Source organism: Gymnodraco acuticeps, unplaced genomic scaffold (assembly GCF_902827175.1).
Source record: "Gymnodraco acuticeps unplaced genomic scaffold, fGymAcu1.1, whole genome shotgun sequence".
Classification (NCBI taxonomy): Eukaryota; Metazoa; Chordata; class Actinopteri; order Perciformes; family Bathydraconidae; genus Gymnodraco; species Gymnodraco acuticeps.
In genome coordinates this window covers 395,512-406,644 of record NW_022990736.1, presented here as the reverse complement: position 1 = coordinate 406,644, position 11,133 = coordinate 395,512, and the positions used below count along the sequence as shown (strand labels likewise).

General features: G+C 40.9%; 1 protein-coding gene across 2 annotated transcripts in view; it reads left to right on the top strand.

Moving 5' to 3' along the window:
- The first annotated feature begins 4,829 nt into the window (after positions 1–4,829).
- Positions 4,830–11,133, top strand: part of nrxn3a (neurexin 3a) — a 244,143-nt gene continuing 237,839 nt past the window's right edge. The window contains exon 1 of one of the 2 annotated variants that reach the window (XM_034231876.1): positions 4,830–5,101. The gene's annotated coding sequence lies outside the window, so the exon portion shown is untranslated. The remainder of the gene's footprint in view (positions 5,102–11,133) is intronic. The other variant, XM_034231879.1, reaches the window with a different exon arrangement.

Here is an 11,133-nt window from a genome sequence, read left to right as displayed (position 1 = left end):
AAAGCTTTTAGTCTACCATACCATCATTCAAGGGTAGTTTTCACTATAAGTAATGTTTTTTTTTTTAGGCAGAGGTAAGAATTTACCTTTTTTTACTATGTTCCATCTGAATTTACTCTGACACAGAAACATCTATATTGATTCTGACACTTCTACATCCAACTCACAGATGTAACCTTGCTTTGATAAAAGAAATTCATATAACCCTTATAGAAGTTAAGTTATAGTCATTTGTTTTGGGCATAGCATTTTCGAGCCTGAAACCTGAAAAACAGGCTCAGGGCTTAAGAGGTTAAGAGATCCTCACATGCTATCTCTTTAAAAAAAGAAGTGTCCAGTCAACAACAAAATATCAGTGATCGTATAGTGATAGTATATTTTTCATAAGTGATGTGAAACATTAAACTTAAAAAAACTCTGAGGGCCTAAGATATTCTACAAAATAATATTTAAAAACATTTTAGTTATATTTTTCATTAGTTTTACCAAAATAACTTGATTTAATTGTATTTAAAATAACATTTCCAAAGAAATAAATCCTTCGAATCTGCCTATTCAGTTTCTGTTGGAATGTTAAGGGTTAAATGAAAGAAGCCCCTCTCTGCGAGTCTGTGAAGACAGGAGCTGTTGGACGTCCAGCTATGAATTCACAGAGGGCCCGCTATATATAGTAACTAAAACGAGAGAGTAATGTCAAATGACAGTACAATTAACCAATCATATCTTCCCTCTAAATGGGTGGGTGTATCGCGGACTTTATGACAAGTTCCGCCCGCTGTGCAACTTTTCTTGTTTCCATAGCAACAACAACAACTTCCTGTCAACAGCGTTAACTCGCCTTCAAAATAAAAGCATGCCAAATTACACTTAAGACATACAACTGCAACGAAAGTAACAAACACAATGCAATATCCTTTTCAATTTCAAAGAACACAAATAGGGTTATTTACAGGTGTTGTTTTGTGTGGTAGAGGGTCGCTGTCATTGATGCGTTTTGCACCCCGGGCCGTTGTTTTGATATTCCGCTGAAGTATACGCTGCTGTGACATAATAACTCGAGGGAAGGGGTGGGGGTCAGAGGGCCTAGGTATAAAAGTCACGGCTCGCCACTGCAAATAGCCAATCACACAAAAAACATGTTGCTGTGACTGTGAGCATTAAACAATTAACATTAAACTAAACAAACACAACAGTACGTTATTGTCCTTATAAAATAAAAACATACATTTTGTCCACCGACATAATACAGGCACCTTACCCTCAAGAGATCCTCACGTGCTATGAGAATCTCCCACAATCCATTGCCGTAACAAAGCTAATGCATACGTTTGTGACACTAGATGGCGCAATTGTGTATGTGCGTGTGGGGAGTCTTGCAGTAGAAAATTCGACTGTAGCGCCGCCACTGTGGGCTAAGCCCCGAATGTTTCCAGGTCCAGGCGACGCCCCTGCAGGTCATTATCGCGCTGTGATTGGCTCAGAAGGTCGAGCGGGGCAGGCTCATGTTCAGAACTTCGGATTCAAATCAACATGACGGAGGGAGATGAATCCGTGTATCTTCGGACCATTTGTTTTTATTTATTAAACAAGTAAACGGAAGAGCGTCTGAGAGGCGTTTTTGCCCTTTTGCTTTTTAACCTTACTAAATGGTCTAATGGTCAGTGGGGGAGGGAGGGAGTGGGGTGCGCCGCGAAACTCGCGGAAGTGATTTCAAAACAAAAAGCACTCGTTTGCTTGGAACGGTGATATTATAAACAAAGGGAAACTAGGGGAATTTAGCGATCACAACGAAAACGGCCAAGACACACATTGAGCCCAGAAAATGAATGTTATTTGAATGAATGTTATACAGCGGTTCTGCACTGCGGTCACCTCAGCCGTCTCTCGAGTTTTTTTTCTTCAAATCAGCAGCTCTTTTTACCCCTGCTATATTTGATGATCGATACCAATATTTGTTACCACAAGTTCTCAATAAAAGTGACACTGTTTGACTCGGTACTACCACAAGTACAATCAAGTAGCCTACTTTTACTGTGTACTTTTTTGAGTAATCCTTTGTCAAACTCCACCCATGAGAACAACAAATCATTTTATCTTTCATCAAAGAGGGCAGAAAACATGCATTATTGTACTCTGGAGGGGAGTATTAGTCAAATAGTACACAGTAAAAGTACTTCATTGTATTTGTGGTAGTTTAACAAGTACTGAGTCCAACGGTACCAATTTTATTAAGAACTTATGGCTAAAAATAATTGGATCCCTCGTCAAATATAGCTATTGTACTACCGTCAGCGCCGCTTCTCTGTGATTACCGTAAATACGCTATTAATCGCGCACTCAAAAATGAAGAGCTGCTCATTTGACCAAACAAATGCGAGAGACGGCTGAGTTGACCGCAGTCAATATCATTAAGACCTAATGGTAAAATTGTCTTTTTATCATTCATCAAAGATAGCAGAAAACATGCATTATGTAGGCTACTATGGAGGGGACTTTGACAGAGGATTAGGCTACTCATAAAGTACACAGTAAAAGTAATTCATTTTATTTTTGGTAGCAGTCAAACTAGTACCGAGTCCAACAGTGTCACTTTTATTAAGAACTTGTGGTAACAGATATTTGTATCGATCATCAAATATAGCAGGGAAAGAGCTGCTGATTTGAAAAAAAAACTCGAGAGACGGCTGAGGTGACCGCAGTGCAGAACCGCTGTATAGTTTACATCTCCTAACAATGTTGTCCATTTTAGACACCGGCTTATTATATTTACAGCCCATAACGTTCATTTTCTGGGCTCAATGTGTGTCTTGGCCGTTTTCGTTGTGATCGCTAAATTCCCCTAGTTTCCTCTTGTTTATAATCACCGTTCCAAGCAAACGAGTGCTTTTTGTTTTGAAATCACTTCCGCGAGTTTCGCGGGCCTCCCCCCTCGCTCCACTGACCATTAGACCATTTAGTAAGGTAACAAGCAAAAGGGCAAAAACGCCTCTCAGGCGCTCTTCCGTTTACTTGTTGAATACATAAAAACAAATGGTCCGAAGATACACGGATTCATCTCCCTCCATCATGTTGATTTGAATCCGAAATTCTGAACATGAGCCCGCCCCGCTCGACCTTCTGAGCCAATCACAGCGCGATAATGACCTGCCTTCCGTTTCAACCATACTCTTTCCGTTTCCACTATACTTTCTCTCACACATACATATATTGTCTTCATACATACACACATTCTTCTCTTGCATACATACATTGTCTTCATACATGCATATATTATGTATAATATTAAATGTAAACATTGAATGAATGTGCATGAGAGCAAAATGTATAAATATGAGCATTAAAATATATGAATATGAGAACAAAATGCATGAATGTGTGAGTGACAATATATGAATGTGTGCATTGAAATATGATAATATGAGAGCAAAATGTATGAATGTGTGAGTGTAAATATATACGTGTGTGAGAGTGAAAATGTATGTATATATAAGGAGAATGTAGTATGTGTGTAAGAGTGAAAATGTATGTATGTATAAGGAGAATGTAGTATGTGTGTAAGAGTGAAAATGTATGTATGTATAAGGAGAATGTATGTGCGTGAGAGGACCAGTATGAATTACGGCCTGTACGGCCCCTCATAAACCAGTTTGTTTATGTTTAATGTTTCACTTTGCTTATGGCGGCGGCGTGTGGCGCAGTGGGTTGTGCGTATGTGTTTGGATAGGTGTTTGGATCAGCGGGTCACAGGTTCAAACCCCACTGCAGCATGTCGTTGTGTCCCTGAGACACTTCACCCCAAAGTGCTCCTGTGGGGATTGTCCACAGTATTGAGTATGTAAGTCGCTTTGGATAAAAGCGTCTAACAAGTAACATGTAATGTAATGTATACAATCATTGATGTTTTGTTGTTGATTATTGGACACTTATTTTGTAAAAGTAATAGCGCGTGAGGATCTCTTAAGGGAAAATACACTGAAGTAATCACCAGCTCTGAGTGATCTGTTGCAGAGGGGACATTAAACCGGGGTTACATTAGCAACTGAAAAAAACTGTAACAAATATACATGCCTAATGACCATAAACACCAAACTGCTTTATTGTTGACAATCAGGATGTAAGCACTAGAAAAAGGCAGGTGATGCTTCTTCTGCAGGTTGATGAGGGGCTGAGGCCATGACCCAGGTGGTAAAATGCAGCCTAAGTACTTTTCTGTGTTTTGTAAAAATATGTTTTATATTTAATTTTCCTCAAAGTTTTCCTTTCCATTTCCATTCCAGAATATATGAGGTTGTTTGCACTTTGGGTGTGTGGTTTTGTGAATTGTGTTTAGTATTTTGAGAAAATAAGCCCTGTTTTCAAAAAACGTGTTTTAGAAATTGAAGAACGTGTAATATTATTGCTTTCAACTACAGTTATGTGCAATTGGTAAAATAATACATGTCATTATAGTCAACGTTTCAGTTTATTCAGTGTCTTATGGTGTGTCAGCTTTTTTAAATGTTTATTATGTGTAACCCTCTTTAAAAAAAAAAATATATATATATATATATATACATATATTGATTGTTACAGCTTGGAAGTATTATAATTATTACTTTTTTAATAATAATATTCATAATCGTATCTGATTCTGATATCGTGTGTGTGTGTGTGTGTGTGTGTGTGTGTGTGTGTGTGTGTGTGTGTGTGTGTGTGTGTGTGTGTGTGTGTGTGTGTGTGTGTGTGTGTGTGTGTGTGTGTGTGTGTGTGTGTGTGTGTGTGATGGCCGCTTACGTGCCTGTATGCCTTTAAATGGCGCTTGCTGAGGGCGGACCCGAGTTGCGCGTTTGTGTGCGTGCATGCGCCTCTCGCCTGAAGCCGCTACCATCCGCACCGAGCTAACAGCGGCTTTTGTGCGGATGATGCACCGTGGTAGACGCACCTGAGAGGAAGGATAGATCAGCCTGGTACGGCCTGGTGCCCCCCCCCCCAACCCCGCCGCTGCGCACCGGCACGAATACGTCTGCTTTGGAACGGAGCTTGGATTTTAAAAACTGCGGCTCCGTTGAGTTTAAAGCTGGATTTTAGCAGTTGGATATTCTTGGCCATGTTTGTAACTAAGGTCAGTAGCGTCGTGTTTTCCTCCAACCTGTTCATGTTGTTGTGTAGAGAACTGTGTGAGTTCAGCGTAGTGAAACAGGAGCAGGTGCCAGAGGAAATGTGAGGCTCCACTCCTGGCGCACAGGTATCGCGGAACTTGCCACTTTGTAAAGGACGTTTCCAGCTTGTGCGCACCGGAACCGTGAATATGTGGACATGGAGGCGCGCTGAGTCTCCTTGAAGGAACAGCGGCGTGTGTGGATTCAAAATGGGAATTTCTTCCATGTTGGCCTGTGAATTCCCCCCACGGAGCAGATGCAGCGTGACAGGCGGGTATCGAATTACACACGACCTCTCCGATCCCCAGAGGCGATGTTTACTATATGAAAGATTCGTTTTATTTGTATTTATCATCTTGCAAACACGTGCACAGAGCGTTTAAAGCGCGCGTGTGTGTCAATTTGGAATAGTGGCCCTAAAAAATGCTCTTCAACCACGATCCAAACAGATTTCCTTCACCTGCTAGAATGATGAATTATAGATCAAGCACGCCAGGTGTCCGGTGTCCGCGCATTGTTCTCTGCAGCTTCATGTTAAAATGTGAAACTAATGCACGCATCCCTCTGCAAACAAGCCAACGCGGTTAATAAACTCTTTCAATATGGAGGCATACAGTATTGTGATGTAATAGGAGAAGTGCATGCAGTTTGTTACATGACCTTATGTGTTAACGGAGGTGGACATCAGCATGGAATAACCATCCCCTTCCAACATGTTTACTCAGATCATATTTACCGGATTAATCAAACGGATGGCACGTTTTTATTTTATTTCAGATCATTATATTAAATGAATCAAATCCTAAAAATAACGATTATATTTTCACGTTAATTGGCCTATTATACGTTGTGTATGTGGAGAGGAAATCACATTTGAGTGAAAAGATGATTCTGATGTGTTGTATGACTTCGGTTCCCTGGTGGATCAAATGGCGTCCGCAGGGAGGACTGAGATGTGACGGCTCTCTCCAAAACACTGCATTTCTACCGTTGCACGCAGAGAGGAAGATTCTCCTTTTCAATTTAAAATTATTTTCCAAAAAGCCACAGTCTAGGCCTGTTTTGTAGATCAGGCTCAAATATATCTACAGTGAAGTATTTTCATTAAAATGAGCACTGCCTTTTTTGTTTGTAATTTACATTGCGACGAATGCAGAATGTCCAAATGATATATCAGGTTTGGCTTTTTTTATTGTAGGAACATATGAGGCCTTATGCAGTGCGCCATAGAAATCCACAATCTGCAGTTGATCAGCAGTATGTGTCGGGCCTTCCTTCTTCGTGCATCCTTTCCTGTAATATCTCACACTCATACATGATCAGCAGCTCCAGTTTAACTGATGCGCGAGACTAAATTCGTTGGAATTCACAAAAGCAAGAGGATGACAATTATGTTTCATTCATCGATTCAGCCCACATTTCGATGTGTCGGATTTAAAGAGTTAATAGGATTAGATGATTCTTGTACATTTAAGCAGGGCCAATTCCTAATCAGGCTTTTTCCAAAACGAGCTTCATAATGGGCGTGACCCGCCCGAGACTGCGTCTGTTTCTCCTGCTCAGGCCCAAAGGGGCTCCATCACCTGCTCCTTCCAAACATGCATTCCCATCATCAAATAACGAAACATATTTCATCTCAAATGTTTCGTTTGTTTCAAATCATTTATATGTGTATTTCCCCCTCCCTTGAAGAAAAGCTGTGTGCGCATTGCTCACAATTGAAAGTAACCCGACTCGGTTAAAAATGATTGAAATGTGTGATCGCAATTGACAAATATTAAACTATGAATATTGTCATTTTATATTGAATGCATCATAATTATTATATAATTTTACTCTATGAAAGAAAGAAACCAGTCCTCGGTTTCATTTCCTTCTTAGTGTCCTTCTTAGTTGTCTTTCCTCTCTGGGGGTGCTGGGGTAGATGGAGGCTGTTTGGGGTAATTTGGCTGTCCTCTTTTTTTTGTTCTGGTTGGCAGCCGATTAAGTGCGCTGACAAATCAGGCGCAAAAAGCCAAGGGCTCTCAAGGTAACAGTAATCCCTCTGGGCGGGGAGAGGCAGATATTACGCAGGATTTTAGAGAATGCTCTTTCTTTCTAATGTGCTCGTTTTTCTGCGTTCAGACGGTGTGTCTCCCCCACGTCTTTTTCGCTTTTTATCTTTTATTCAGGTGCAATAGTGTGTGGCATTGCTCGTTGACATTGGTCATTAATATTATCCAGCCGCACCGAGAAATGTGCTGTGCAATCTCTGTAGACACCCTTTTAGATCAGTTGTTCAAATATAAATCAAATGCAATTATTTCAGATGTGTTGGGCCTTAAAATGCCGAGGCATCATTGGCGCTTAATTTCTTCTAATAAACAATTCGAGAAGTGCCACAAAGCACGACGAGTCAAAATAAACTGTGAATAAAAAACAAATTAGTCATACATGGAAAAATGAGACGATGAGAAAGGGAGTGTGCTTTTGTATAAACTGCTGCTGGTGAGGAGATACGAAGATATTTGTGGGTGTGTTCGCTGACTGTGTGTGTGTGTGTGTGTGTGTGTGTGTGTGTGTGTGTGTGTGTGTGTGTGTGTGTGTGTGTGTGTGTGTGTGTGTGTGTGTGTGTGTGTGTGTGTGTGTGTGTGTGTGTGTGTCGTTTATTTATACGTTGGTAGTTAATATGCATGTTTAATATTTGTGTGGTTCTGCAGTCATGTGTGCGCGTGTCATGTGTTATTTTTGATGGTGTATATACTGTGAGTGTGCGTCTAGCACCGGGAAGGTGTATGTAGACATTAGTGTGGCACGCTGGTTTGCGAAGTGCAGGCTTGCGTGTGTGTGCGCGTGTGTGAGGCGGTGCTGGACCTGGTGCTCTTACTGGTGATGTAATGCTGTGAAGGGTGCTGCAGCAGAACCAGAGCCCAGAGAAGGCGTGTCCAGCAGAGATGCTGAGAACACTGTGAGCGCGCGCACGCACACGCACGCACGCACACACACACACACACACACACACACACAGTATCCTACATCCCTCACTTGTATTTAACTTCCCATTGTATTCATTGTATAATTAATTGTATATGTCCTGTGAACACATAATGTACACAGGAAAAATTGGAAACAAACGTTTTTTTTTAGATGTAGTTATAATCATAATGCATAAGAATATTAACCCTATTATAATATATTTGTATATTTTGAATTTATTAATCAGTCTCTGTATTACTGTCCCTATAATGATCAATGTCATCTTGTCTTACCTGGGAGTTGCTGAGGTGTTTTTGTCTAACCACATATTTTAAGACATTAGACAATGTACATAAGATCCTAGATATTTGTCCATATTGCATTCCTGTCTGTATCTTTATAGGCCATGTGTGCGTTTGCAACGTGATGAAGAGGGCAGAGGAAGAGTGGCGCTGGGGTGTTTCATGCGATGCATGAGTGGGAGTGGATGAGGTGGAACATCACACTCTCTGTCTCTCCCTCTGCTGTCTCTCCCCCCCTCAACTTCCATGTAGCACAACCTGCTCCAATGTTTATGGAGTGTACCACTGCAGCAACAGAAGAAAATGGCCCCTGTCTGAATGTTTGTGAGATGTTAACGCAGTGGCAGTGTCCTGCTTATTTCCAGCCATACAATCAGGAGAAAAGCAGCCTCAGATATCATCTGCAGGCTGAGAGGCTGAGAGAGAGGGGTGTGTGTGTGTGTGTGTGTGTGTGTGTGTGTGTGTGTGTGTGTGTGTGTGTGTGTGTGTGTGTGTGTGTGTGTGTGTGTGTGTGTGTGTGTGTGTGTGTGTGTGTGTGTGTGTGTGTGTGTGTTGTGTGTGTGTGTGTGTGTTGTGTGTGTGTGTGTTGTGTGTGTGTGTTGTGTGTGTGTGTGTGTGTGTGTGTGTGTGTTGTGTGTGTGTGTGTGTGTGTGTGTGTGTGTGTGTGTGTGTGTGTGTGTGTGTGTGTGTGTGTGGTGTGGTGTGTGTGTGTGTGTGTGTGTGTGTGTGTGTGTGTGTGTGTGTGTGTGTGTGTGTGTGTGTGTGTGTGTGTGTGTGGCACCTGCTGTAAAATTACTTGTAAGTGGCATCCATTTAAACTCAAAGGGCCTACTGGTTGGCTGCTTTATTTGCATTTACACACACATCTCTGTCCCAGTGCGTGTGTTGTTAATAGGATCCAGAGTGCTGCTGCCTTTTGTCAGTGTGTGTGTGTGGACTCGTCCCTGTGGGGTTGGTCAAAGGAGCCTTTCACACCGAACAATGATCCATGCCGTTTAGCCTTTGAACCCCTGATGCTCCCGACACTGCAACAAAAGACACACACACACACACACACACACTCTGCGAATGATGACAGAACAAGTCTTCATGTAAACATGATGCAGTATTTATACCCTCTAGTGAATTAAGTGTGGATTGATATCTGATGAGCTGGCAGCAATGGGCAGATAATGCTAATGTTATTAATAAGTGTTACGTCAAAGCAGAGGGACTTTGGTTAAACATGTGTTTGCCTGCTGAGGAACACCAACAACTGGAACAATATCAAAAAGAAAAACTTTTTTTTTGGTAATTGCCAAAGCATTTTTCAACATTAGAGTTTTGATTTATCTGTAATCTATCTGGGCTGATATGATTTTTTAAAGGCTAAGGCTTGTATTATTTTCTACTGAAGCTGCAGAAAGCTGATATATCGGGCCATTTGCCGCTATTCTGAGCACAGTTGTAAAATGGAATTAATAACACAAATGTCAAAGAGAATAAAGCCTTCTTTTAAATAATACAAAATATAAATAACATTTTGAAGTACGAACACCTGCCTGATTTATGGTAAGAATTGAACGAATGACATCAGTTAAATATAGAACAATTTATAAAATTGCTTTCTTTAGTAGTGCAGCATGATGCAGTCATGTACTTTGCAGAGTGTGACAATGGCTGTCCCAAACAGCTGCATTGCCTTGTAATTTGTTTTCTTTTTGATTATTGACGCTTAATATCAGCGTTGCTAGGGACATATCCAAAACCTATTGAAATGGAATGTCAATTTTGATAATGCTATAAAAGCAGTCAAAGTTAACTTGAGGTTTTGACTCACAGTTACAACATGGATGTCATTATTTGACCAGACTGTGATTTTTCTTCACAATGGTTACATTCTGAAAACAAACGGAACATTGAGCCAATGGTGGACATGATGCAACAAATAAAAGTCAATTTAGTTACATTAGCCTGGTTACAGTTACATAAACTGGGTCATGAGCACAAGGTCCCAATGTCGGCAGCACAAATGAGTTGGGTGTCTAGTAGGGCTGAACGATTAATTGATTTTAAATGATGCGATTATCAAATCGCAAAGCCTGCGATATTTTTAACATTTTTTGTTGTTTTGTTCTTGTGTGTCAGTCATCCACACCAATCAGAAGTGCTGTGCTCCACATGTACCAGCCATTGTTAATCAATCAGAAGTGACCCATGATAGCAGGTGATAGACAGATTGATCCAATCACCTGCCAAGTGCTTCTGAAAGTGCCTGCCCTTTCCAAATGGCTTCCAATGTAGCTCTAGATGGTTTGGTGAAACCAACCATCTGAGTCAGGTTAGTAATGCTCCATCACATGTTTCTATTACAGGGTGAATCTTAAACTGAAGCTTGACTTTAAAGCAACCCAACGGAAGTTTCATGTAAGTTTAGTTCTTTCACTGGTAGCTTGGGCTGCGAGGGTGCTAGAGACGGGAGCACGTTGATGCGACCTTCCAAGCCGGAGATATGGCCGCATTTTACAATAAACTTCCGTTGGGTCGCTTAAAACAAATATCGCAAATCGCAATCGCAATATTTGTCAGAAAAATCGCAATTAGAATTTTTCCCAAAATCGTGCAGCCCTAGTGTCTAGACTGAGTGTTATTGTACAGTTGTTGTGTCATTTCCAAGAGTAACATAACATTAATGCTTTTGGATTATGGTTGGTTTGCCTAAGTCCATTTTACTCTGCTTGCATTGCAACTCATTTACA